The sequence below is a fragment of the Bombus vosnesenskii genome, unplaced genomic scaffold, assembly GCF_011952255.1.
Source record: "Bombus vosnesenskii isolate JDL3184/JDL3185 unplaced genomic scaffold, Bvos_JDL3184-5_v1.1 scf7180000013305, whole genome shotgun sequence".
Taxonomy (NCBI): Eukaryota; Metazoa; Arthropoda; class Insecta; order Hymenoptera; family Apidae; genus Bombus; species Bombus vosnesenskii.
The window spans coordinates 2,206,983-2,232,964 of NW_022882954.1; the positions used below are offsets into that span (position 1 = coordinate 2,206,983).

The window sequence follows — 25,982 nt, forward strand, 5'->3', positions numbered from 1 at the left end:
GTCGGACAACGAGCGAACGCCGGTACCGAACGACAGCCGCCGTTACGTCTGCGGCGACGACGTCGAGACGAAGAGGGAGGGAGTCGGCGTCGCGTCGTTGCGTTCCTCGCATCGTTGGGACGAAGAACAGCGACGAGTCGTAGGCCGACGCGAGGATTTTCGCGAGAGCGTACGAACGAGTTGAAAATAAATGCTCGATGAATACGTCCCTGGGGCCCCGCGAGGTAAACGTTTGGCGGCGACGCGAGGGGGCTACGGTTGTCGGTCGGACGGTGTCGAGAAGGGTTTGGAGAGAGGGGGGGAGGGGACGAGGTGGTCGGCACGGTAGCGACGAGGTCGGTGGCGGCGGCGGTGGCGGCGGCGGCGGTGTCGGTAGCGATGTCGGTTCTCTGTGTCGGGGCGGTAGGGGCGGGGAAGGGTACAGGATCGGCTCGGTGAACGCTTAGGAGGGGAGAGGCGCGGGATCGGGACGTTCGAGGGAACGGCGTGCGGCAACGAGGGAGGGGCGGCGGTGGCAGGGGTGTAGCTACTTACCATACTCCCAGTATACCAAAGTCCCGCGGCCGACTCGCTCCGCGGCAGATAGCAGTCGCTAGCACACCACGCGCTTCTCAGCGCCGCTCGGGCAAACGGAGAAAGGCCCGGTCTCTCTCGCGAAAATGGCAGAAAATCATCGCGGCTACGGCCACGGCCGCGGCACGTGTTCTCCGGCTTCAGCGCGGGCCACCACCGCTCGGGAAAAGACGATCGAGTCGCACACCGCGTCGGTCCTCTACCTACCAACCGTACGTACGTGTCCGTGATTTGCAGCGAGATCGACCGACCGATCGACCGCCGAGCGAGAACGGTCGAAGGAGGCGACGCAACGTGGATGTAACGCGACCAGGACGAACCACGAGGACCCAGAGAGAAGACGGAGAGTGCCGGACGCCGACCGCGATCAACGCCGGCACCGGCATAGGATCGTGATCGGGGGACGCTGTTCCGCGTTTCGAGCGGTTCCGGTCACGTCGGTCACGTGGTCGCCGATCTCGCAGCCCTCCCCCTTGCCGTGAACCACCGCCGCCAGACCCCCTAAGACGGCTTTCCCACCAGGGAGGGGGAGTATCAACGGTGACCGGGTGGGGGCGGTGGATCGGCCGACAACGGAGAGGAACGGAGACGAAAGGAGAGGAAGGAGGCCCAAGGGGTGGGAGAAAACGAGAGAGCGAGACGGACGCAACGGTAAACGTTGGAGAGCGACGAAGAAGACAAAGAGGAAAGACGAACGTGGACGATGGAAGAGACAGCCTCGATCGCGACCACGTGGGGTAAGTCGACGATGAGAACAAACGTACTTTCGCTTTTTCGTAGTTTGTCTTTGCTGAAATCGCGATACGCGGTACCATTTACGACATACGATACGTGCTAGTATCTGCTATTTGCCCCGATATTTGCCTCGATGTTTGCCCCGATATTTACCCCGATATTTGCGCCGGAAGAGGCGCGCACGGGCAAATGAATTCGTTCTGTCAATTACCGCCGGACATTTCCAAACTGAACGCGTGCAGAATGTTTCGCGAGAAAATCGGAACGGTTGGACGAACGACTAGTCTCTGGACCAGTCTGGATCGAGGCAGCGATACGTCACAACCACCGTCGCGAGCATCGTTGTTTCTCTTCGAATCGTTCGGTTGGCATCTCTATACTTGGCACGCGGGATAATTGGTCGTATCTCGCGTTCGGCAACGTGCTTCGTCGCGCCAGCGTTCCAGGAGCGTTCTCGTTCGTTGCTCGTACCAACGGGCCAATTTTTCGTCTCGGCGCCACGTGCTGTCCGACCACGTGCTCTCTCTCCTTCCAGTTTCCTTCGCTCTTCTTCTCTATCATCGGCCAGCGAGACAACGATCCACGGCAAGGAAAGATTCGTTCGCGTTCGTTGCGCGCAACGGTGGTCGTAGCTACTTTTTTTCAAGCGATCGAACAGCGGTGGCGATCGATCGACTCTGGCACACGTGCGACTGGAAAGCGATTTTAACGCAAAACCAATCGACGACATCCAGGCCGACAGCGGAGGGTGGGCCGCTATAACTTTATCCTCGCTTAATCGCCTTTTCGATAGGTACGAGCCGATCCCTTTGTTCAGACAATATCTCCACCCTGTCCCCGCTAATGTATGCACCGTGCCGGCCTCTCTTCTCGCTCCCCCCGGGGCATTCGTTCCTCGCGCGATGACTCCGGGGCTCCTAACTCGGTACTTGCTACCCCGCGCGAAAGCCAGCCGAGGCTAGGGAGACCCCGTAGCACTCGTTCGCTTTTATTGAATTTTGGGACCGTTCCAGTTGCAAGCGAGAAGCACAAAGAAGGAGAGAGCGAGAGAAAAGGACGTATCCGGACACGCGCATGGAGCGAGCGAGAGGCAAGGAGGGGTTCGGTGGGCGGAGAGCTAGCCGGAATTAATTCTCAGCCCGGTGCATTGCTTTTTACGATATAACTGCGGTTTGTTAGTCGTTATTCACGGACAGAATTCAATTTCCCGTCTAACGCGGGATAGAAATAGCGCGGTAACGAATTTCTTCTTTCGATCGTCCGAGAGGGATCGTCGTCGTCGTCGTCGTCGTCGTCGTCGTCGTCGTCGCCGCCCGAGAGAGACGTTCCCATTTTTTACAAACACGCAAAACAGTTTGAAAATACGCGCCGCGTGCAAACGTCCCTCTTCTTAATCGAGCGGTAGCGGTCTGCCGCGAGACGGTCCCCGATCATCTCGTTTACACCGGGCGAACATACATCCGGGTGAGTATTATCTTTCCGGCAGGGAGATTAAAGCAGGCGTGGCGGTGGTATACGATGCCGCAAACTCGACGCAACTCGTCGAGAGAAACCGGGAGGGTGGTCGAAAGGCGACGAGAAGCAGAAGGAGGGACGAAGACGGTGGAGAAGAAAGAGGGTGGCAGGTCGAGGAGGGAAGGAGAAGAAGCGAGGACAGTCGGGTTGACAGGACACAATATTGCAATAACTTCAATTACGCCGACACGACGGATCACCGTGGGGTGAACGGATCTGCGGACCCTCGCGCCGACGCACCCCGTCCCACCCCCTCGTCGTCGTCCCATTCCATTCTCTCGTTTCATCCATTTGTATAGACGAAGTAACACAGACGTCGCGGTCGAATTGGCTGTCGGATACGAAATGGGGCTACCTTTAAACAAGTGCTTCTTAATAAACCATTGACGCGCGAAACCACCCTCGAAAATATGCCCCTTGGCGGTCTCGCGCCGACATCGGGCCACCCTTCTGCGGGGCTCGTCGTCGAGGGACGACGTCTAGTCACCGTTACTTCGTTAAACTCGAAAAGCCAGCCGGTTCTTGCGTCGACCGACCAACTTAACGAAGCGTTACGCCGTTTTTATTTCGACGAAAATTTGGACGCCAGCCAAACGCGAATAAACTTCGCGCCTTGTTTCCGTTCGACCGACCGACTCTCTTGCCCCGACTCTCTTCCGGCCGAGAGGCGACCGGTGAAACGCGCTTTCCGTCGGTTTGCCCGCCGTTAATACGCCAAATTATTATTCCCGATGAATTTGCATAGAACCTTTGGCCGCGTGAGCGACGGGACGCGATTTCTTGACTCGGAGGAGCGCGCGAGGCGTGAAACGGACGATGACTTATCGACCGCGCGCGCAGGCGAGTTTCAACGGTGGAAAAATCCCGCTAGACCGTTTTGCCCCGCGGGCTACGGCATTTCACTGGGGTAGCCGGGCACCCCTCTTTGCTCGCGTCCCACTCGAAATTTCGCTCGGCTAGCGCTTTTTTTTAACATTTATTTGACAGCTGTCGTCCGCAATGCGTGCTCGTTTGCGTAGCGCGACCGCTCTCGTCTTTCGGTAGAACCGCGCGTCACGACACGAACGGGCGAGACGAGAAACGAAAGGGCGATCTGAGACGAGCGCAGATTTATCGTGCTCGTCGCGATCGTCTCCTGTGTTCCGTTCGTTGTCGCGTGACTCGCGCCTATTTTTTCCCCTCCAGATCCCTTTTCCCCGCGTCGGAAGTGGTTCCACGAAACTCGCACGGTTTGGCAATCTAAACGGGCGAGCGGAACAAGGGAGAAACAGGACGGTTCGCGCGCGATTTTCGCGTACTCGTTCGTTTTATTGAACGCTGCATCTCGTACGCTCGTCGGACGTAGTTTCGAAACCGGAAGAATCGCAACGGCGTTCGTTCGTACCGTTACGACGCAGCGAAGAAGCACGCTTCGCGAACTCGTAGTCGCTTTCCAACGAGTACCTCCGTCTCGTTTGCCTCGAACAGATCCGCGGAGATCCGTTCGTCGATCTTCGCCGGCCGTTTTTCGGCCGTCGTTCGGTTCGTCGCTAGCGGATACCGCTAACACGCGTTTCCTGCAAGTTTCGCCACGCTTGTAGCTTATCAACGGTGGCGCGGTAAAACTCGTGGCGAGATCAGCGATCGCGGAAGCGCGATTTGTAAAGTATTCGCGAGCCGTTCAACTGTCACGTAAGGCAATCGCGAGGGTGAGCTCGTCACGCGAGCGAAACGAATCGACGATAATCGTCGAGCCTCGGTTAATTGTTCCGCGAGGCACGTCGCCGAGTGCGTGGGCGTAATGTTTCGCTTTCTCCGTAATCGCGAGGCGCGCGCCTGTGTCGCTCGATCCGAGCGAACCAACACGCGAAAAATTACCGGGAAATTATATCGTGGCACGACACTTTTCTCCTTTTGTTATCCGCCGCGTCGCAACGCTTCGTACGTTCATTCCCGTTAAGGCGGCGATTAACCGCCGGACTTTTCTCACGGCTGGAATTTTCTCGCCGGAAACGAATCCGGCGAGCTCGGGCCGCGAAGCTCGATTTCGTAGGAGAGGAAAAACGTCCGAGAGCCGAGCGGCGTGGATTCCGCGGCGAGAGTTCCTTCGCTCGAGTTTCGCTTCGGAGGCGAGGTAAAAAAAAAAAGTGAAAACCGTATGGATAGGAGGCGGGTGCGGGGAAGGGGCCGACCGAGCCTGAGAACTTCGTCAATTAGAGGGAACAACAATTAGTCGACGCGACGTAGACGCGATCGGAGGCGACGGAGGCGGCTCGTTCGAGCCGATAGGCAGGTAATAAGCAATAACGGATCGTAGAGCGGCCTGTCGGCTACGCGCTCCGGTTGTTCGGCGCGCAGGCATCTTCGGCTCGTTGAATCGCGCGCGTTCGCACGACGACGCGAACGTTTCAGCGCGCGGTGCCGCGCGTCGCCCGACGTTGCGCAACGTTTTTTCGCTCGTCTCGGAGACGGCATAAATCACGTCGGTCGAAGAAATAATAACCGGCGTAGCGTAACGAGCGCCGGCGGTGACGAGTGACGAAACAGCCCGGTGTCTCGATGTCGTCGATTTCTCGACGTTCAATTAGGGACAGGCTCGGCGCGCCGCGGCCAGACCGCCGCTTTTCTTCGTTTTCCCTGGGAATCAACGTCGTCGCCGCTTTCTTTCTTTCGGTGGCGCGGTGCCGCGGCCGCCGCGACGACTTCGTAATAAGCTTTCGTTTCGCCGGCAAATTTGCAATTCAATCCGGCGGGGGTAGCAAGCAACTTCTTCTCGCGCGCGGCTATCGCGGCATGTGACGCGCCAACGACGGCTCATTCCGCGATCGGAGCGATCCGCGCGGCCCTGCCGAGCGTTCAATTATCGGCGCTGCGAGGTCGCGCGACGTGCGGAATATCGGCCACGTTCCCTGTACGCTGTACATCGGCTCCGACCGAGAAAAATCGGCGAGAATGTCGGCGATGAGCGCGTCGGCTACTTTCCCGCGGCGAGACGATCGTTTCGCGTCTGGTTGCCGTTCCCGTTGCCGTTCTCGTTCGCGTTCCCTCGGCCACGGTACATCGACGAGGATTCCTTCGATCAGTCAGCGCGGGACACTGGACTCTCGAGCGAAGAAAAACCTGACTTCCAGGCTTGCTCTCGCGTACGTGAGTTACGTGACGCCCGATCGACCGTCGATTTATCGCGATCGTAGGACGCGCGCACCGGCGACCGGATGCGAGATTCGTTCCTGCCGATCCATTCGACGGAGCCCGACGTTACGTGACGTGACGTGACGTGACGTGACGCGACGTGACGCGACGTGACGCCGCATCGCGCCGTACGCACCGCTGCGACCGAGCGTTTGCCCGCTTTCTTCTCGCCAAGTTTTCTCGCGGCCTGCGATCGACACCGAACGATCGATCGCAGGCCGCGATAACGCGTAGCGCGGCCGACGCCAAGTACATACTAATGGTTTTTGCGATCCAGGGCCGTGTCCATCGCCTAGCTGGATCGGTCGCGATAAACCGCGATAAACCGCGAATAAGATAACGACGATAAGAAATCGTCGGTTAGCGTGACGCGAGACGGACGGAGCGGAGACTCGGCGACCGTAACGAGTCGCGCGAGATTCGCCCGTGAATCGATTGCCGTGAATTTTCTACATCGTCGGTGGAACTCGTCCCTCGTGCGTTTTGCGAGCCGGCGGTAAAGACAGCGCGCGGTTCGCAGGCCCGGTATTGGCCCCGGGGCTGTGGATGGAAGCTCGAAAGGCGACCGTTCCGAAGTCGTATCGCGAAAAGGAGAGGCACGCCGGCAATTTTCGGGACGGTCGCGAAATAATGATGATCTTTATCCCTAATGAAATTAGTCCTGCTGCTCCGGACCGCAGGAATAGACATCGTACCGTGAAATTACCGTAATAGGCGGCGAGCCCGTAGATCTCCGCTACACGGACCCGAGCCGAGCGTCTCTTCTTCTCGTCTCGGCTTCTCCAAACCTGTGCAACGTTTCTCGTGTATTTTGCGTCGATTTCGCGTCGCGTTGCCTCGCCTCGCCTCCCCTCGACCCGATCCTCCCGGAGCTAACGCGGAACGATCCTGCAGCCTATTTCACCAGAACGCCTAAATATAGTTCTCTTTTTTACCGGAATTTAAAATTACGGTCGTAAAGAAGCCGAGGGTAAATTAGAAGATTCAACCCTCCGGGGGTGTTTCTATTCTCCTGGAAACTCCCGTATCGGTAGAACGATGCCAGGTCGCGTCGGCCCGGCGAGTGGCGAATGGCGAGCGTGCAACGAACGGATGGTAGCGGGCCCCCTTCTGCGAAATCTCCAACGACAGTTGCCCGCTCGCAAGTGCCTGCTACTCGGAAAGATTTTCTTGCACCTGCCCCGGCACAGCCTGTCGAAGCCCATTACCGATCGATCTGCCAGCGAGTACGTCGACGTCCCGCGGTTTCGTCCGAAGCGTTCGCCGCGCGGCAAGCGTCGCGCCATCGTCAGGACCCGCAGCCCCACGAGCTCTTTCTGACGGAAACAATTGCTGCCGCGGGGCATCATTTACATCATAAGCAATCATAATGATCGAATTTTCGGCGAACGACGATGATCCAACGAGTGGAACGAGGGGAGCCAATTCAGAAGTGGGTACCCACTTACGAACCGTACGAACTATGCCCGCGAACAGACAAAGAGAACGGGAGAGCGAGAGAGAGAAAGATCGAGCCACTCTTCTGACCCTCCTCCATCTCTTTCGACTTCATAGCTTCGGGCTACCTGCGCTCGTTCCTACGAACTGCCACCCGAAAAATCTCCCGCCCAGCTCGCTGTCGTTTTCGGGAAATATCGTTTCGACTTTTCCGCGTCGAACGCGCGTCGATCTCGGATAGTAGCTTTCGCGGCAAACTAATTACCCGTGTCGCGCCACTCTCGAGTCTCGCTTCGAATCGAACGAATATGAAATTCCCGAAGAGGGTTCGAAGAGCGTAACGGGCATGGGTTACCGCGCTATTTTCCACTCGGGGTTTTACCAAAGACGACTAGAGAAGTCTGTTTTGGGCTTTGGTAGCGCTCACCCTCTCTCCCTCCCTCCCTCTCTCTCTCTCTCTCTCTCTCTTTGTCTCTCCGTACGTACGACTGGACCCATCAGTATGCGGACCACGAAACGTGGTCGAAGCCTCTCGCCCCTCGTCGTCCTCCTCCTCCGATTCTCCTTCTTCGTCGTTCGAAGCTCGCCTCTCTCTTTCCTCGCACGGTGCCCTTCTCTCCCTCGTCTCGCTTTCTTTCTCTCTCGCCGCTTCTCGCCGTACCTCCTTGTCCCTCGGAAAGCGAAACGTAGGCTGTTTCGAAGAGAGTGTTTCCAGCGTAATACCGAAACGGTATTGATTGCAGGCTGCCTAGTTTAGCTCCACCGAAGCTATCGCGATAAGCTCTCGCCTATTTTCGTCGGTTGTCCGACGCCGATCCACGTAGATCGACGAAGCGAGGAAACGCGACGTACGTAACTTTCGCGAAAGGGTGAGAGCGTTGGCTCGCGATCGGCTGGCGGTCTCTTCGGGTCGAAGGGGCAAAGAGGAGGGAGATCGATTCCGCGAGGAAATCTCTATTCGGTGAACCGTGACGGATAGCGGAAATCGTGGCTGTCGCCACGAAGCGAAATTGGCTGCAGGACCGTACTAAAGGGTAGTAACGACGTAACAATGACCTCGGCGAGGGTAGTCGTCGTCGATGACTCGAAGGACTGTGGGAACGGCAGTTCCATCTCCGGAAGATGGGGTTGCCGTATCGTACCGTGGCAGATAATTAGACCGGTAATCGGGCGAACGGTCTGAGCTTCCAAGTATTACCGTTCTCTGCGATTTAATACAGAGCGACGGTCTGCGAGTTCTCCGATTCCCTTAACGACAGTCCCTCGTTCTATCCGAGATCTTATCGCTCGTATCTTCGTCGTTGACCTCGACTACTTCCAACTACACGGCGACCGTCCATCTCGCAAATCCACCCCCAAATCTCTTTTCTCGCTGTAGTTTTAACCGACGACGACGACGACGACGACGACGACGACGACGACGACGACGACGACGACCACGATGACGCGACGGGACGCGGTTCGACCAGCGATCTCTCGAGAACGCGACACGACGAGTTTCACGGATTCCCACGAAAGCGAGAAAGTCGAAGGATTTTTGTCGTGCGTTTGGCGGCATAACGAGGCCGGGGATCGATTGCCCTCGACATTAGCATCACAATGCCGGACACCCCCCTGCGCTATGCCACTGTACGTATAACGCGGTTGATAGACGGCTGGAATTTGGGAAGAAAACCGGGGGAAAAGGAAGGCGAGACACGGTTAGAGAAGACGGTGAAGCGGCGCAGGGGGAGAGAGCGACGTGGCACCAGCGGGCTTATTAGTCAGCAATGTGATCTATTTGCCCTGTACTGGCATAAAGAACCTACGCGTTATTGTGCCACTATGTTACGAAGAAGGGCGTTATTGCCCAATAGGGACCTCCAGTTAGGTCGCGCACCAGCAACCCGTGGCGACGTATGGCGTACGGTTATGGATATCGCTCGTTCTTTCGCCTCTCCCTTTTCTTCCTTTCCATCAACGACCCCCCGCAGGCATCTGCTAATACGCCGGTAATTTTTTCTCCATTCCGGATATCGCTTTATTATTTCCTGCCGCCTCGGCGTTACCATTGCCGGCGAATTCCACGCGTCGCCGTAATCGTGGGAAGGGAAGTGGATAAAATTCCGTAAGAACGAGAAAGCTCGCGGGGGCACCGCGACGTTTTTCGTCGACGGAGCGCGTTCGCCGAACGCGTCGTCGATCGGACGTCACGATTTTGAAAGCGAAAATCGCGGCCGTGGGATCGGAGAAAGCAGCGCGCCGCTAAAAACGTCTCGACGGACGAACACGATCGCGCGGCCTCGCAGCACCGGCCACACCGATGGGACACGGGCTCCGCTTTTTCGTGTTCCGAATTTTAAAACGCCTTTCGACGGAACAAAGGTGACGATATCGATGCGCGCTCGGCCACCTTACGCATCGAACGGTTCCGTAGTCGGCGGTAGCCGCGTATAAGTACGCACCTATCTGAAATCTACGAGCCTCGCGAGCACTCGGGGGCGAACCGAGCCGGAGGAAGGGTCTGCCATATCTGGAGGAGGCCGTCATTCCTAACGTACACGGTGTCTCGAAACCACATCGCGCCTACTATTCTCCGCAGCAGCGAGAAAAAAGCCATCGACGCGGCTAAAAACTCGTCGTCCGTACGACGTGGCTTCATAATTGCCGGATAACGAGCTCCTCGAAGATTAAATAACGGCCGACCTGCTGCGTCCGGGAATAACACCTCGCGATCGAGCCGCTCGAAAAAACGAACCGACAACCAACTCTAAGAACTTTATAATTCGCGAAGTAAGGCGGGTTCGTAACGAGGCCGGTATCGCGCTGCGTCGCGTTCCGTCCGTCGTCTCGCGGGACATTCCTCTCCGAGACGAAGACCACTATGGACTATGTTTTGCGATACGGACGAGCCAACGACGTCGAGTTTTCCAGAACGCGCGGCCGAGGCACGAGAATCGTCGAACCGGTATCGCTCGCGATCTAGAGAATTCTAGCGCGGCTAATTTCTTTATCGTCCGTCGTCGCTGCGTTTCTTGTCGTTCGCGAGATCCAAACGAGAAAGAAAGTTTCGCGGACACTGGGTAGATGAACGGCGTTGCTGACAGGACGATGCCACGGCCTCCATCCGCGACACTCCGTATTCCATTGTCGGTTTTGGTCGGTCGGTCGGTCGGTCGGTCGCTCGTTCGCTCGCTCGCTCGCTCGCTCGGTAGAGCCATTGTTTAGCATCCCGCGGATTCAGCCTCGTCTGACTCATGCGATCGGCTTCCGTCCGCACGCGCGACCCAATCGAACCGTCACTGTCGCTCGCTCGTTTTGGCTCGCTGCTCGCGGCTTCGTTCTCGCGAGCAGCAATGGCGTCATCGTCGCGAAACGAAGTCTTACCGCGTACCGCGTTTCCTACCATCGATCGCGCTTTCGTAACGCCCGATTCCTGGAAACGGATGACTCGTTCGGTCGATTTCGTCATTTTCGTCGTCGAACAGTCGATCTCTCGGAAACCGACGCGGAGGCCGCGTTCCGATCGAAGCCACCGGTGCTTTCGAATCTCTCGACGACGTTCGCCGCACGATTCGGTCTATCGGTGGAACGAAAGTTCGAGGACGAGAAATCGTAGGAAAAAGGGCGCGGCGTGGCGAGGCCAGACGGTACATCGTGCTCGCGAAGCAGCGAAACGCTTTCGGAAAATCCATAGCGTCAAGGAATATACAGGGTTCCAGCGTGGCGGAACACAATGGCGCGTTGTTAGAAAGGCGGTAGGGCGATAAGAGAGAGGAAGAAGGAGGCCAACTATGGGTGGAGAGGAGAGGAGAGGAGAGCAGAGCAGAGGAGTGGAGAGAGAGAGAGAGAGAGAGAGAAAGGTAGAGAGCTTGCGGCGTCGGTCCTTGCCCCGAGTACGTGCTTCGAGTGACAAAGCTTCTAGCATGAGACCGACCGACCGACCGACCGTACGAACGCCAGAACGATACGGCGCATCAAGGTCCTCGACGATCGATAGACACGCTCGACTAAAATCTAGACGCTGCTCTCGCGTATTCCTCTTCTTCTCTCGGACCGGCCGTTTCTCTTTCTTCGTTTTCGCCGCAAAGTTTCCCCAGGTTCGCCGTTGCAACGTCGTTTGCCGTTCGAGAATCGGAGAAAATTAAACTTCTCGCCTGGACACAGGCCAGAGGAGCCTGTGCGAAGCGTGAAGATTCGAGCGGGCGTCGAAACGCCGGTCGGATATCGCCGATACGTAATGCGACGCGATCGTTTCGTCTCCGTTCGCAGACGACTCGCAGGTCTGTGCTTCGTTTGACGAAAACACGGTCGGTCGTGAGTTGGAACGGCGAGACGCGATATTTTGACGTTTTCTCGGCTATGCCGGCGGTAGCGATCGAACGCCGAACGCCGTTCGGTGTCCGATGGCGCGTAGTGACGGATTACGTTGAGTCGAGACGGGAGCCGCGTTGCTACGTACGTAGGTGTCAGCAGATCCGTATCTGGCCCCATCGTGGCCGCGCTCGGCAGCGTGAAATGAAATTTGACAGATCGGCCCCGCACACGCGTGCCCCTCTCTCCTCTCCGTTCCTCGTCGCCACCCTTCTTCTTCCACTCCCGCTGGCTCCCTTCGACGTTTCGAGTGCGAACGAACGCCGTTTCCTCGATTTCACCGGCTCTCTCGCTGCAAAATGGCGTTTCTCGCACCTCCAGGGTGCCCCACGGGCATCCGACGCCTCCTCCCGCTTTCGCGAATGCTCTCCCATCCCCTTTTGGCTGGCTCGTGGGGCCGTACACCCTATTTTATACAATTCTCTTTTATCTGCCACTTCCCTGCCGCCGGTTACGCTCCCTCGGGGCGCAGTTCAAGCGGGCCTCCTTAGTTCCAAGCCGACACCTTTTTACAAATACATCACACGACCTTCTGCCCTAGCCATCCCGTGCCCTCTCTCCTTTCTCTGTCTCTTTCTCTTTCGCTTCTCTCTTCTTCGTCGGAGTTCCGTACGCACAGTCAGTAGGTGACGCGTTTGCTCGAGTACGTGCGTAAAACGCTGCGGGACATTAGGCGCTTCGCGGACGTTCGCCCGTCGCGCGAAAGACCCGCGCGAACGTTCAACGGGTGGACGCGTGTCTCGTCTCGTTCGAGTTACACGGCGTGCCGACGTGGCCGCGTCGAATTCAGGGCACGAACCCCGCGCAGGGAACGTTGGCCCCCGTGTCGATGTCCATCGGCAACGAAACGAACTCGATGCGATTACGTTGCTCCGTAACGAGTTTTTTCTCGCCTCGAACCTGGCACCCTTCGTAATCTGCGTCATCAAAGCGCGGCAAGTTCGCCGTGACGATCTTGATCGCGACACCCTCTGGACCGGCGGTCGACGCAGACATTCGATCGAGCGACAGCTGCCCCGCATCGAAAACCAAATTATACGCTCAAAGGATCCAAGATCTCTATTTAGATTTCTATCTGTGGCTCGTGATGCGACGCAGCGACAACGTCACCGTCGTCTCTGCCAGCTTCAACGAAAGCGGCCACGAACGATTCTTCGTAACGGTTCGTGCGAACGCGTCGCGGCGTTCGATTTCCTCGCCGGTTTTAATCGCGTTTCGTTCGCAGCGTCCAACGGCGCCGATAGCATCTAACGGAGGCGTCCCTCGCACGTTTTTGTTCGTCGAACCGATTTAGCGGCCCCTAACGGTCCTTCGAACGACCTACGAAATGGAGAAAAGGCCGGGAAAGAGAAAAGGGTGGTCGTCGCGTTGGTGTCGTCCAAGATCAAGGTCGTACGACGGTCGCGAGACATCGTAAAATAGCGAAAGTCGTTCGAGCATATTCTTTTTTCCCGTCGCCTTGGATCATCGACGAACGCGCAAAGTAGGATTTAAGCGGGAGAGCAGGAGGGCACGAAACGTGGAAACATAAAATTGAAAAGTTTGCGGTACGTCGGTTTATGGACGTTTTAGATCGTAGTAAAGCGGAGCGTCTTCCGCCGATCGTTATACCTTTCTCGCTGCAGTTCGCGGATTCCCTTGGCAAAAGTTTTTCCCTCTGCGCGGCCGTTATCGGCCGCGTTTGTCCTTCCAGCCATTCATCCCGCGCCGTTTCCACTTTCCGTCCCGTCCCGTGTCGGACTCGCGGTTCCACTCGACGATCGTTCGTCCTGGTTTGTCTGGCGCTCGACCGGAACTGTCCCCCCCCCCTCCGCCCCTTCCTATCCCGATCAAATTGTCCGGTCTCCGCGAAGAACGGTAATTAGGCGAGGACAGGGAATGCCGTTGGATAGAGAGGTTGGCGAAGCGACCTTATGAAAGAAGTTGTTCGGCATTCCAAGCTCATTGAACGGCCGCATTCCAAGCCTGGATCCCCACGGAACGGTTAATTATCCGTAGATTTTTGGCCAGAGGTCCGCATGCCGCCCGCCCTCTCCCCCGATAGAGCGATATATTGGGAAGGGTTGCGCAGAGAGGAAGAGCGAGCACGGGCCTAAGGGGTTAGCGATGAACTTGGACTCGCTAATGAAGCCCGTTCCCTCTCCGTCCGAACGAGTCATCGCCTCCGTTTCGGCTATATTTTATTGCGCGGCCGGCTTGGTTTATTATCGCCGTGGTCTTTCCTTTCTCCCCCGGTTGCCAGTCGGCTTGGCTTCTCCGCGCCTTCGACGACTCCACCCTCCCCCTCCCCCCCCCCTGAGAGCGTTAGGCGTTTCTGGCTAGATCAACCCTTCCTCACGCCCGACAACCACGATTCCGACCCTCGGAGAAAACAGTGACGCTCAACGAGCCGTTCCATCGCGCACGAATTCGCGCGAAACAAAAGGGTTGCACGAGATGTCTATCACGGGCATCGGAAGCGGAATCGCGATGAACAGCGATCGCTAGCTCGCTCGCCTTTCGTTCGACAACCTGGTTCTCGCGTAGTGGCAACTTTTCTCCGCTCGCCTTCGACCGTCCACGCGTTAAAAAAAATTCTTCGCGAATCTCGTTGACCTTTGGCGACCTTTCCCTGGCTGTGGAGATATCGCGCGGTCGTTCGCTATCTTCGGTTTGGTCGGGTCTCGGCGTCGCGCCACTTTCTTCCAGCTATCGGGCCATCGGAGAGACATGAGAACCGGTGGCTTTTAACGCGACCAGCTTAAAACTATAATGCGCCCTAATCCGGCAATATCTCATGCTGTCTTGCGGGATTCGCTGGCGCGCAGTCGTTCCTATTTAGCGGATCCTATGTACGTACATCGCGGGGCCCGCGCGTCGATGGATCGTCGACCCTTTCGTCGAGCGACGTTCCGCTCTTTTCGCGGACGTCCGATCGTCTCTCGGGAACGACGAGGGTGAAATTCGGGGAAACTCGTGGGACGAGGGAAAAGGGGACGAGAGGCGATCCGTCGTGCGACCACTCTCTCCGTTGCTAAACCGGTCGTTAGTCCGACACGTACCGTGCGATGGGTAATCAAAATCGCGAGATTGGTACCGCAGGGGTGGAGAGCGAGGAGGGAAGTTGCGGGCAACCGAGCGGTCGGAGGAAGAGCGTCTTAGCGGCGCATCGGCATCTGTTCGCGAAGGAATTACGAGGTAACTTTGTCTCGGAAGATAGCGGGACGGTTGCTCTGCAACCGAGTGCTATCTCGGGATCGGAGCACGAGGCGAAGACGCGCGATATAGCGAGTGGCGAGGATATAGTGGGAACCTTCGGATGGAGGTTAGCACCGGTGGAGAGGGTGCGAGCTGGTGAGTGTGCATGATGGGTGAGGCTCCTCGGAGGCTTGAGTTTCCATTGGGGTTGGTTCTTGCGATATAAGCTCTCGCAGCCACAGAACCACCAGCCAGCCATCCCCCGAAAGCCCCTCTAACCACCTCGAAAGCCCGGCATCTCTCGCTGTTCCACCACGCAGCTCGCCCGCAGACCCCTACGAGACATACAGCATACCCACTATCACCCACAGATAGCGGTGGTTCGGGTCGTCTCTCGGTGTGCTACGGGGTGTCGCGAGCCTCATACATATTCAGCGGATGCATCACCCTCTACCCGCTAGGAACCCACCCCGCCCCGACCACCGCGACCTCCATCTACCACCACCGGTCATCTATTGACCCGACATCCCCCAGGGCCTTTCTCCGTCCACCGATGGACCAAAGTTTCCCCGGAACCTCGCTAAACTCGAATTACAGAGCAGTTTTCGAGACCGATTGATGTTTAGGCGTTTTATCAAAACCGAGAAGCAGCGCTGCCGCGAGAGCGACAGCGCGATCGCGTCCTCCCGCTCTCGACGCGACCTCGGGCCTGTCACGAGGATCGCGACGCCACGATCGCCGAACGCAACGTGCCATTAGTTCGATCGACGTGACGCGAGATCTCTTCTTTTCGGTAGCGCGGTTAACGGGCAGCGCGCGCCACTCGATATCCGGCGAATAAATTTGTCGCGGATCCGTGGTGACACGAGCGAGCGAGACGGAACGGCGGACTCGCTAAAATCCGTATCGACGCGATCGGTCAAAGACGATAACCGGGCGACGTTTATGGAACGGAGACGATGCGGAATTCATGCGTCTCGAATTTATCTTACGCCAGCGATAAATATTCTAGCAGGCGTTCGCCTGAGTGGATCGGAGGGGAAGGAAGGTAACGCGAGGCGTCGATCGGTCGAACGCTCGACGCACGACGCTGCACGGCTTTCGTCGCGGCCTGTCGATGGGCAGCGGCGCTAGGAAGCGCGCGGTTCGCTTCGCTGACATCCGACGCGACAGAACGGTTATTTACATAATAATCCGAGCTGCGGGAATAACACGTAATTGATATAAATATGCCGGGCGATGACGGCACCGACAGACGTACGGCAGACTGTGCCCGCTGGCCAGCCTATGGTATCCATGGACTGGCTGCGCATAATTTAGCATAAATAATAAATAATATTGTGAACACGTGCTGCGTTAACGCGCGTGCGTCATTAATACTCTCCTGCCGTATACGTACACTTGGACGCGTATTCCACACCGCGCGAACGGATCTCGCTTCTTCGATCCGGTTATCCACGCGTTTCTTAAACTTCGTGGCGCGCGTTTCACGCGCATCGATCTAACCCGCGTTACGTTTATCGTCCTCCGTCGGTCGACTCTCGACGCGATTACGTAATCTCCGCCGACCTATCGGACGACCGTCACGCGCACGCTTCGAACAGCGATCGGAGCGCGCGTATCCCCATCTCGTTAAATCGTCCGGTGAATCGCATTCCTTCGGTGCTTATTGCCTGTTCCCGGTAATAATTAACCCGGTTCCACGATTCGCGTCGGAAGAAGCGTAGCTGGAACGCGCGTGGTTGCGTGTGTGCGCGCAGCCGCCAATACCTGGCAGATAGGACGCGGATCCGATGAATCGGCGCTGCCGTTTCGGGGAACGGGGAACAGCTCCGGCTACCACATCCCGACAACATCTTAATTCGCGATAAAGGGTATTAGGGCTGGAAACGGACACCGGGCTAGCCGCGGCGGCACGGCACGGCGCCGCCGACCCCGCAACTGGAACTGGAACTCCGACTCGTCTCGGATACGAACGAGACACGCAGGCCTCTCTCGTTCCACGTATCCACGGGGACGCGACAAGATTAGCATCGCTATTCGGTTACACGCGAGAGAGACACGCGGCTCCACGGCTACCGTGCGTCGTTCCTCGTGCACACGTTCTCGCCGACACGGCGATAGACCGAGGGAACGGTCTCGGAGATTCGCAGCCTCGATCAATAAAATCTCGCAGGCAACTCTCTCTCTCTCTCTCACTCTCTCTCTCTCTCCGTCAGTCTGCCAGAGTACCGAAATAATATAATCGATGGCGGGAAAGGAGAGAAAAAAACGGACGCGATTCGGAGAAAAATTTATCGCAACGTGGCACGGGCGGGGTGGCGATCTTAAGAGGAGCCACCGAGTTGCCAGCGAAGAAACCCATCGGTTGGTGTCAGCTGGTAATATATACGTCGTGTGCCCATAAGCATCGAGTTGCGCGATGCACAGCTTTCTATTGGCCAGCGTCACGTCGTAAATAACCGGCTGGCATTTGCTCGCGGGTAGTAAACATTCGATAAACGATCCAGATCCGTTTACGGGAATGCGTAATGCGGACGACGAGTCGCGGGGCACTTTTCGGAAGAGACCTCCAACCGGCGATCGAGAAGACGGGCCGGGAGGACGACGATGGTGTAGCGGTTACTTATTTACGAGGGAGAAATTCTCGTTGACCCGGTGGCGGACGAATGGCCGTGTTCGCGACGAATCTCGCAGGGTTTACGAGCGCGCGAGAGGGAACGAGAAAGATTCGTCGAGTCGGCGACACGCTGGCAAGAAAGAGAGAGCGAGCGGGTTGGACGTCGGTGCGGGAAAGTTTCGGGCTCTTTCAATTTCTCGATCGTTTCGCGTGGCCGTAAGTCAAGGATAATGGAAGCGAGAGCCGGTCGCGAGCATATTCGGTTATCGTTTGGTCGGTGCCCGGAGCCAGCCGATGCCAGCTCTGGCACCCCGACTTCGACGTTAACACCCGCTAATCGAGCCCGATCGCCGAGCGGATAGGGCAACTGCGAGATCGAGAAGCCGGAGCGAAAAAAGAAGCTGGCCGGCGCGCTCGCTCGGTTATTTGATTAAGCGACGAGACGAGACGAGACGAGACGAGACGGGACGGGACGAGACGAGACGAGACGAGACGAGACGGGATGGACGAAGGCGCGCGGTTGCCTCCTCGTTCAATTTCCCAAGGTGCTCAATTTCCATCGTGGTCTCTTTTGCGCCACGCGAATATATCTACGACGAACGATCGTCTGGACGCTGAGAAAATTGCAGGAGCGGCGATTGCAATTTATCCGCGAATACCTCGGAGGAGCCGATGATCCATGAGTGGCCCGAAGGAAGAAGTAATCCGGCCCGCAATCAAGAAGCGAGCCATCTTCGATCGAGGGCAGCGTTGCGGTCCGCGCGGACAGGTTTATCAATGCATATTGGAAACAAGTTGGCCGTTAAAGAAAGCGTTCTTCGCTGCACGCAAAAGGAAGGATGCCGTGGAGGTTTCGGCCCGTCCTAGTCGGCTGCTGCTGCTTCTTCTTCTACTACTTCTCCTCCTCCTCCTCCCTTTCTCTCTTTTTCTCGTCGGCGCACCACCCGCTCCTCCTGTACGCCCTCTGCTCGCTCGTTCGGTCTCGCTGGCTCGTTCGATGGCGCGCAGCACCGCACTGCACTCCCTGAAATATGCCGCGCGTTGTGAGTTAGTTTAATATGCAAATGGCCGGGGAGATAACGGGTCGATCCGTGAAGAGTGGAGACGGCTAAGTCGTGATTCCGGTAGCCGTGTCTTCTCAACCCTCCGCGTCGTTCCTCCTCCTCCTCCTCCTCTTCCTCCTCCTCTTCCTCCCTTCTGCTTTTTGCTCTGTCGCCTGGTCGAACTCGAGGACCGGTGCACCGGAGGATCACAGAGAGAAAGAGAGAGAGAGAGAGAGAGAGAGAGAAAGCGAGGAACGGTTGCTGGCTCGCGCTGAGCGAATTGAGAGATAAGGGGCCCACGCTTAGGCCCCTCGTGGATGACCAGGGACGCATCGTCGCCCGTGGTCCATCACCGGTCTCGAGATGCTGCCGCTCTTAAAAGCGCGCCTAATGGACCGCGCTCGGTAGCGGCAAGCCCCGGTGGTCTCGCCACGAGGAACGACCGTCGCGTCGATCGCGGATGCAGCGCGTACGAATGGACAGGCGGATCGCGAGATCTCGATGAAAATTTAGCGCTCGTCCCTGACCGTTTAATCCCGCAACGGGCCGAAAAACCGCGTCTCGGAGGCAGTTGGACGTCTCGGTGGTTACGACGCTCTCGGGTCCGTGCCCCGGCGTCCGGCACGATCATCGGATAGAAGGTGGCGAGAAACGGAGGAGAGTCGATCGACGTCCTCGGTCGGCCGGTCGTTCGTTCGTTGGCTGAGAAAGAAGAAGAACCGTAACGCGGTGGCCTCACCGTGGCACACCGTGTGTTCCCCGTGGCCTCGGTGTTGGTCGATGTCGAGGTGTGTAGGAGGCTCGAGGGGGAGCCGAAGGGGGTTAGTAGCTAAGGTAGGTAAGCGCTTCATTAGGCCGCGAGAGCTCCCTAATTACACACGGCCTCATTAGCGGCTCCTGCTCTCCTCTCCCCGAACAGCCGTCCTCCCTCGACCTGCTTCGGCTTGCCACGCCGTTCCACTCCGCTCCTCCACCACCTACCACTACCAACGTCGCCTATGGACGCGTCGCACACCCTCTGCTAGTTCTTCGTCCTGGTTGCCGCTATCTCTGGCTGTTCGCGGATACGCGGCAAGGGGAGAACGACAGACACGGGACGAGACGGGAACAGCGAGAGCGTGAAACGACGACAGAAGGCGGTGGTAGATCGAGAAAGAGACGGAGAGGAAACCGGGCAGAGCTCGAGGGAGCCGCAACGGCGTGTTCGTCGCCGCAACGAGGTTTCGTCGACGGCCGACTGCGTCCGCCTCTGTGTCTGTTCCAAACGTGCCAGCAAACCGCCAAACGCCACCTGATCGTTCTCTCTCCGACACGCTCAAATTACACCGATCCCCGCCTCGTTCCCAGCGAATTATCGCTGCGACGGGAGCGTCGACTTTTCTTCCCTTTTCCACCTTTCGACGGAGGCAGGAGGGAGAGTCGGTTACAACGGTTTCTCGTCTCGTTCGGGTTTTCCACGCTTCGCCTCGAACGAGTTAAACGGACCGGACGCGCCGTAATCTCGCGGCGTTCGAATACGCGCGAAAAGTTTAAGCCTCGGATTTTCCCTCCTTGGAAATATCGCGGCGCGAAGCTCGGGACGTCGTCGCGCGACTTAATTGGAAAGGGTGTGACGCGGCTGCGAAAGCCGCGCTTAACGAGCAAACTTATAGCCTCGCGAAGCAATTCGTATCAATTAACCGTTTCGGTGCACGGTCGCTTCAACGAAAAACTGCAACACGCCCAATGGTATCTCGCGTCCCGCTAACAGGCCGCTCATTATTTATGCATTTAAAACGACTGCCACGGCCGTGTTTCAACCCTTTCGCTTCGTTCCCCCACGGCCAGATCGAAAATAGCTATGGAAAGCCACCCTTTCTCGGCGCTGGTGCGAGGGAGTGTGCAAAGCCCCGACGTCGACGACGTCCTTTTCAAACGTCGCTTAACGCGTCGTTAAGACCAGCGTCGATGGCTAATTTAGCGTGACTCGTGCGCGAGTTTCGCCTCGTTCGAAAGAATCGACGGAAAGAAAAGTCGACGGTCCTTTGTTCGATCGACGCCCGTCGTGTCCAATTAATTCGACGCGAGTTGCTCTCTGTCGGGTCGGCCCCGCGCCTCCGTCCCGTTCGGCCGATTGTTCCACCGGTCTCGCCGATTGACACACCCCACCTGTGCTTCAAAAATTAACATCGGCTATTACGCGAATTAAAATTCAAAATTGCGCAAAGTAGAAAATAAAACGACGGCCGATACTCGCGACGAGGCGATCGATCGGCCAGCGAATTAAACCTTGTCAATCGAGGCGTGTCGGCTGTCTTTCCCGATATTCGGCGCACAACGGCCGGCCGCGTTGATATTTAAAATCACGTAATTAACGTTGTTCGGAACCGATGACCCGCGCAGCTTCGAAATTTCGTTTCGCCGGCGGTCGTTCGCGCCGGTTCTCCGAAAAATTCCCAACGAAAATTACTCTTCGATCGGACGCGTTTTTTCTCTTTCTTTCTTTCTTTCTTTTTTTTTTTCCCCTTACGCGATCGAATGCGTGGAAAAAGCAGGATCCCAGGAATCGGTCGGATCAGAGACGAGTTCGAGACGAAACGAGTCCCGAGTGGAATCGATGCTTGATCGATGCGTGTCGTCTGTCGGTCTGTCGGTCGGTTGCGCGGTCGGTCGGGGTTGAATGCAGTCGCGGGCCTCCGCGGCGCTTCGCCGCGCCGGAAACGGTCCATCACGTGACCACGTGACCACGTGACGGTCTGGCCTTTGTTCCGCGCGATCATTAGTCTGTCAATATGCCCAAACGACGCTCGGCTTGTACGCCCCTAGCATGTATGTATACGTATCTACCTGCACAATGCGTCCATTGTCTTCCACGCGCGCGTATTATACACCCCCATTATGCACGTGGACGCGTGCGTGCTTGCCTGGCTGACTGGCCAACCGTTCGTTCGGTTGCCTCTGCTGCTTGCCTGGCCGTCTAGCTGCCCGGCTGCCTAGCTGCCTGCCTACCTACCTGCCTGCCTGCCTGACTGCCTACCTACCTGCCTGCCTACTTGCCTGCCTGCCTGCCTGCTTGCCTGCCTGCCTCTGACTGTCTGTCTGCCTGCGTGTTCGCGAGACCGCGTACGTGACGTAGGACCGCGCGTTTCCTCGATTCTCGCTGGACCAGGATCGATCGCGCTCGTTAACGCGATCGCGCCGAGGGTTGCGAAATCGTTTCGGCTAATGGCTCGTTCGCCGCGTGAGCGAGGAGCGTCGTACGCAAAGATCCTCTTTCTCTTCTCTTTTCTTTCTTCTCCTTCTTTCTCTTTCTTTCTTTTTTCTTCTTTTTTGCTCGCAAACGCAAAGAGGGACGCGCGAGGAAAATCGCGTTAGGGGTTCATTGGATAATCCGTGGGTGTTAACGCGTCGCGTATCCCGTCTCTTTCGCCTTTCTCCGGCACCCTCCACCTCCTTTCGTGCCCGCGACGCGTCGTCGAGATCTTCCGATGATCCCGGAAGGCAGCCCTGCCTCCGTTTCCACCCTAACGCGAGAAGAGATGCGAACCGGAGCGGCGCGCTAAATCCAGATATATGATGCGAGCAGCCGTGACATGCAAATCTGGTCAAAGCCCGGCGCCATTACGTTTTCAAATCTTTAAAGTGTGTTTAGACAGTAGTCGTCGACGCGTCACCCTTGCGGAGGATCCTCGAATATCGAGGTATCGAGGGTCGTGGAAACGGCGCGCGTTCCATTCGGGCGCAAAGTTCCGAGCGTTCGAACAAAGTGGAAGGGAAGGAGAGAGAGAGAGAGAGAGAATGGCGGTGGATGGCGAACGATAACGGTGGAACGCGAAGAAAGAAGACCGAGATCGCAAAATTCGATCGACGATAATCGTAAAGAGAGCGGACCGCGTTCCTGGAAGCCGTGGACGATTCTCGGAGTGGATCGGCAGGGCAAAGAGACGCGTGGCAGCGGCGTAACCTGGGATCGAGCGGGGCGCGATCGTTCAACGTGGACGATCGATGCGTGCGCGCTGCCGGAGACGAGTTTTTGCTGGCAAGTCCAAGCGACATCGAAGTTTATTTCGTTTAACTTTCGATTCGTGGGGCCCCGCAGGGCGGTCCGCCGACCCAGCCAAGTCCGGCCGTAGCGCGTATGCGTCGCGTCGGCTCGCCGCTGTGTGAGAGCCCGTGTGTAACCTTCGCGTTTTATAGGACCCAATTAACGCCGGGCAAAAAGCGAACGCGTTCGAGGGTGGTCGACACCCACCGCAAACCTCGCCTCGATTTCGCCGATTCTCGCCGGAGATCGATGCGTTTGCCGGGCCAACAACCGGTCGCGTAAATACTCGCGTCGTCGTACGTAAGAAGAAGTCGCATTGGCGGTGAAAGTTCAACGATATAAAAGCGTGATTCAGCCGACGTGTCTAACCGTTACTCGCCGAGTCGGAAATAAACCGGTAACTTCCGGTTCGGTTTTAAGGCTACGCATGCACGTCATCGTGCACGTGAATTTCGTCCACGCTACGACGCATCGACGTAACGGCTCCAGACCGCCGACGCTTTCCCGTCTATTATTGCCGACTAGGCGGATCATCGGCAAAACGGTTAATCGCAGTGCAAACGGACGGACAGTGGCGCGCGAGGCACGGAATCGCGAGCCGCGAATTCGAAGTTCTCTGGCGAACGAACGGAAGAACGAAGCGGACGAAGAGAAATTGGCGAAGAGGAGCGAGGAGGAGAGGAGAGGAGAGGAGAGGAGAGAAAAGGAGAGGAGAAGAGAGGAGAGGAGAGAGACCGGTCGCTCCGGGACTCTGATAAGAAGGGGCTGCCGTACTCCGGTCTGGCCCGGCTCCTTTTTGCTCGAACCGATCCCACGAGCACCGACGACCACGACGACGTTCGATCCCGTTCTCTCCCTCTCTCCCTCTCTCTCTCTCTCTCTCTCTCCGTCTGTCCCTCTTTTCCCGCTTGGTCGCCACGACTCTCTGTCGAACGGAGGCTGCCAATCGCGGGACGATCGGGGACAAAGAGACGAAACACGGTCGGTCGTTTCGCGGTATTCCGTTTCTTGCGGAGGTGCGTGGTTGCCGCGAGCCTGCCCTTTCGCAGCCACAGCGTCGTCGGGCACGCCCGCGTACCGAGCCACGGCGACCTCGTTAACGCACGAACCGACATTTTTCTTCCACGATCGAAACGCGCGCGACGCGCAGGAAAAAGAAGCGGCGCGATCGAGCGCGGCAATTAACGGCCCGGCGTATCCGCTCGAACTCTCGGCGCGATCGTCGCGTTTCGCGCGTCCGTCGGGTTTCGGGAATCGACGTTGCCGCTCGCCGGCCGGCAAACGCGAACCGCAGGCGGATCTCGTCCGAAGGGGATTATTTACGCCAAGACGGGGTGAATTCCTGCGTCGGTCGATCGAAAGGCAGCCGCGCCGATACGCCCGTTCGTTCCTGTTGCTCGGCATGAAATAATAATAAATACGCGGCGGTGACCGAATGGTATTGCGCGCGGCTAAACTGATTCGTAAGCGTGGAAGCCACGGAACAATGGGCGCGGACTCGATCGAGCAGAGAACAAGAGACGGCGGGAGGGTAGCGAGGAGCCGAGAACGACCGCCGACACAATGGGCACCAAGTTGGCGGTCTGACCTCCGACCTCCGGCTCTGCACCACCGGCGCACCGCATTCGCATTCGGATTCGTCCGTTCGATTGTGTGCTAATGCTTGGTGCGGGGTCCGCTACCGTGTCGAGACACCGCGACACCCTCCTTTCCCGCCCTCTCTCTCTCCTCCGTACCGTACGATACCATACGACCGTAAGTAAGTAGGCGAGTAAGTGGCCAGACGTTTCGCTCGGGCCGCGAGACGTCGCGCGACGACGTTGGTTCGCGCGCTTTAGGGAAATCCGCCGGCGGTCCGCTGGACGGCGACGGCGACGGCGGCGAGTGCGAGCGCGACCGGCGAGCCGGATCCGGCGGCCACGCGAGAGAATAAACCGGGTTTCCGGTGGCCTTGCACCCGAATTTCAAACTTTCCCCGTTAGCCGGTGGCGGGCGGCGGGGAAGCGGCGCGGCAGAGGGGTCAGGGTGGCAGGGGCCAGGGATGGAACGAAGGTCAGTGTCTGCATAAAACCACGCGAGCCTGGAGGCTACAGGCTGTCGGTTCGAGACTGCCGTCGAGGCGTTTGCTATGCGGGCTGCGCAGCTCGTGGCTACGTGCCCTGCCTCACGAGCCACGACTCAAATTCAACTCAAACTCGGCTTTCTGCATCTGCCAGTTCGCTTTCCCTCGTTGCTCTCCGTCAACCCGCCTACTCTCCTCGATCGCGGCCACGCACCGCGATCATGGTTTTTAAGTTGCGCCGACCGTCCACGCAGTATCGTCTTACCTTTGGGCCGCGTGGCCGACCATCCTCTCGATTAATTCGGGGCCGATCGCACCGCGAATTTCAATCGTCCGGTCCTCTCCATCCATCTCCGTTCCTGGGCCGTTCCAGCTCCGACCGATCGACCGAAATCGTTTCGAAAACGCGCGCGCACCACTGCCGATACTTTCCTCCTTTGTTCGCGTCGCCGTTTCTCTCCTACTATTTTCGTCCCGTGCACGATCTCGTCGCAAATGCGTAATACCGTAACGGTTGGCGAAACACACGCGCCATCGAACAGCAGCTTTGGGCGGCACGTAACCAAACAGGGAAACCCGTCCCCGACTATCTGCCATCGCGATAATTAAACCGAAATAAAAATGCCGTCGGGTGGTCGTTGGTTCGTTCGTCGATGATCGTCGTGCGTGGACGGTACTCGACGCTGCAACGAGACAGCGATCGGTCGTCGTCTCGGTTCGCTGGATAACGCGACGCGCGACGATCGATTTCCTCTTTCGGCGAAAGAATCGATTTTCGTGGAGTCGCGCGTGCCGCGAAACGTTTCTTCGACGACGTTACCGGCTGCCAGGCGCTTAACCTCGGTTTCGTCGCGCGATAACGGCAGGATCAGCTGACTAGCAAAACTGACCTAATTATTATGCATTTATTCGCGCGTATTCAAATGCGCCGGGCGGCGGGGCCGTTCTCTCTCGCTCCCTATCCCGCGCTCGTCCCTTTCGCTCTCCTTCGCACCAACCGACGTGCTCGCACGCTCGTTCGCTCCTCTCACGGACGCTTAACGCGCGCGCACGCCAAGAACGTGCACGCAGCCCGCAGGGACACCGACTCTTCCACGCTACGCCCGAAAACTTTCGTCGTTTTTCCACCACCTTTTTTCTCTCCCCGTTCCAAACTATCGTCCGATCGAAACGCGCCGATAAATCGTCCATCGATCCGCGTCGTTTCGAAATTCTTCACGGTTCTCGGGAACCGTGCTCTCCTATCCGAGATCCGATCGATCTTCGATCGCG

At 57.6% G+C, this 25,982-nt stretch overlaps 1 pseudogene; it reads left to right on the forward strand.

Annotated features, from left to right (window-relative positions):
- The first annotated feature begins 391 nt into the window (after nucleotides 1-391).
- LOC117234471 overlaps nucleotides 392-25,982 on the forward strand; it is a 110,355-nt pseudogene continuing 84,764 nt past the window's right edge.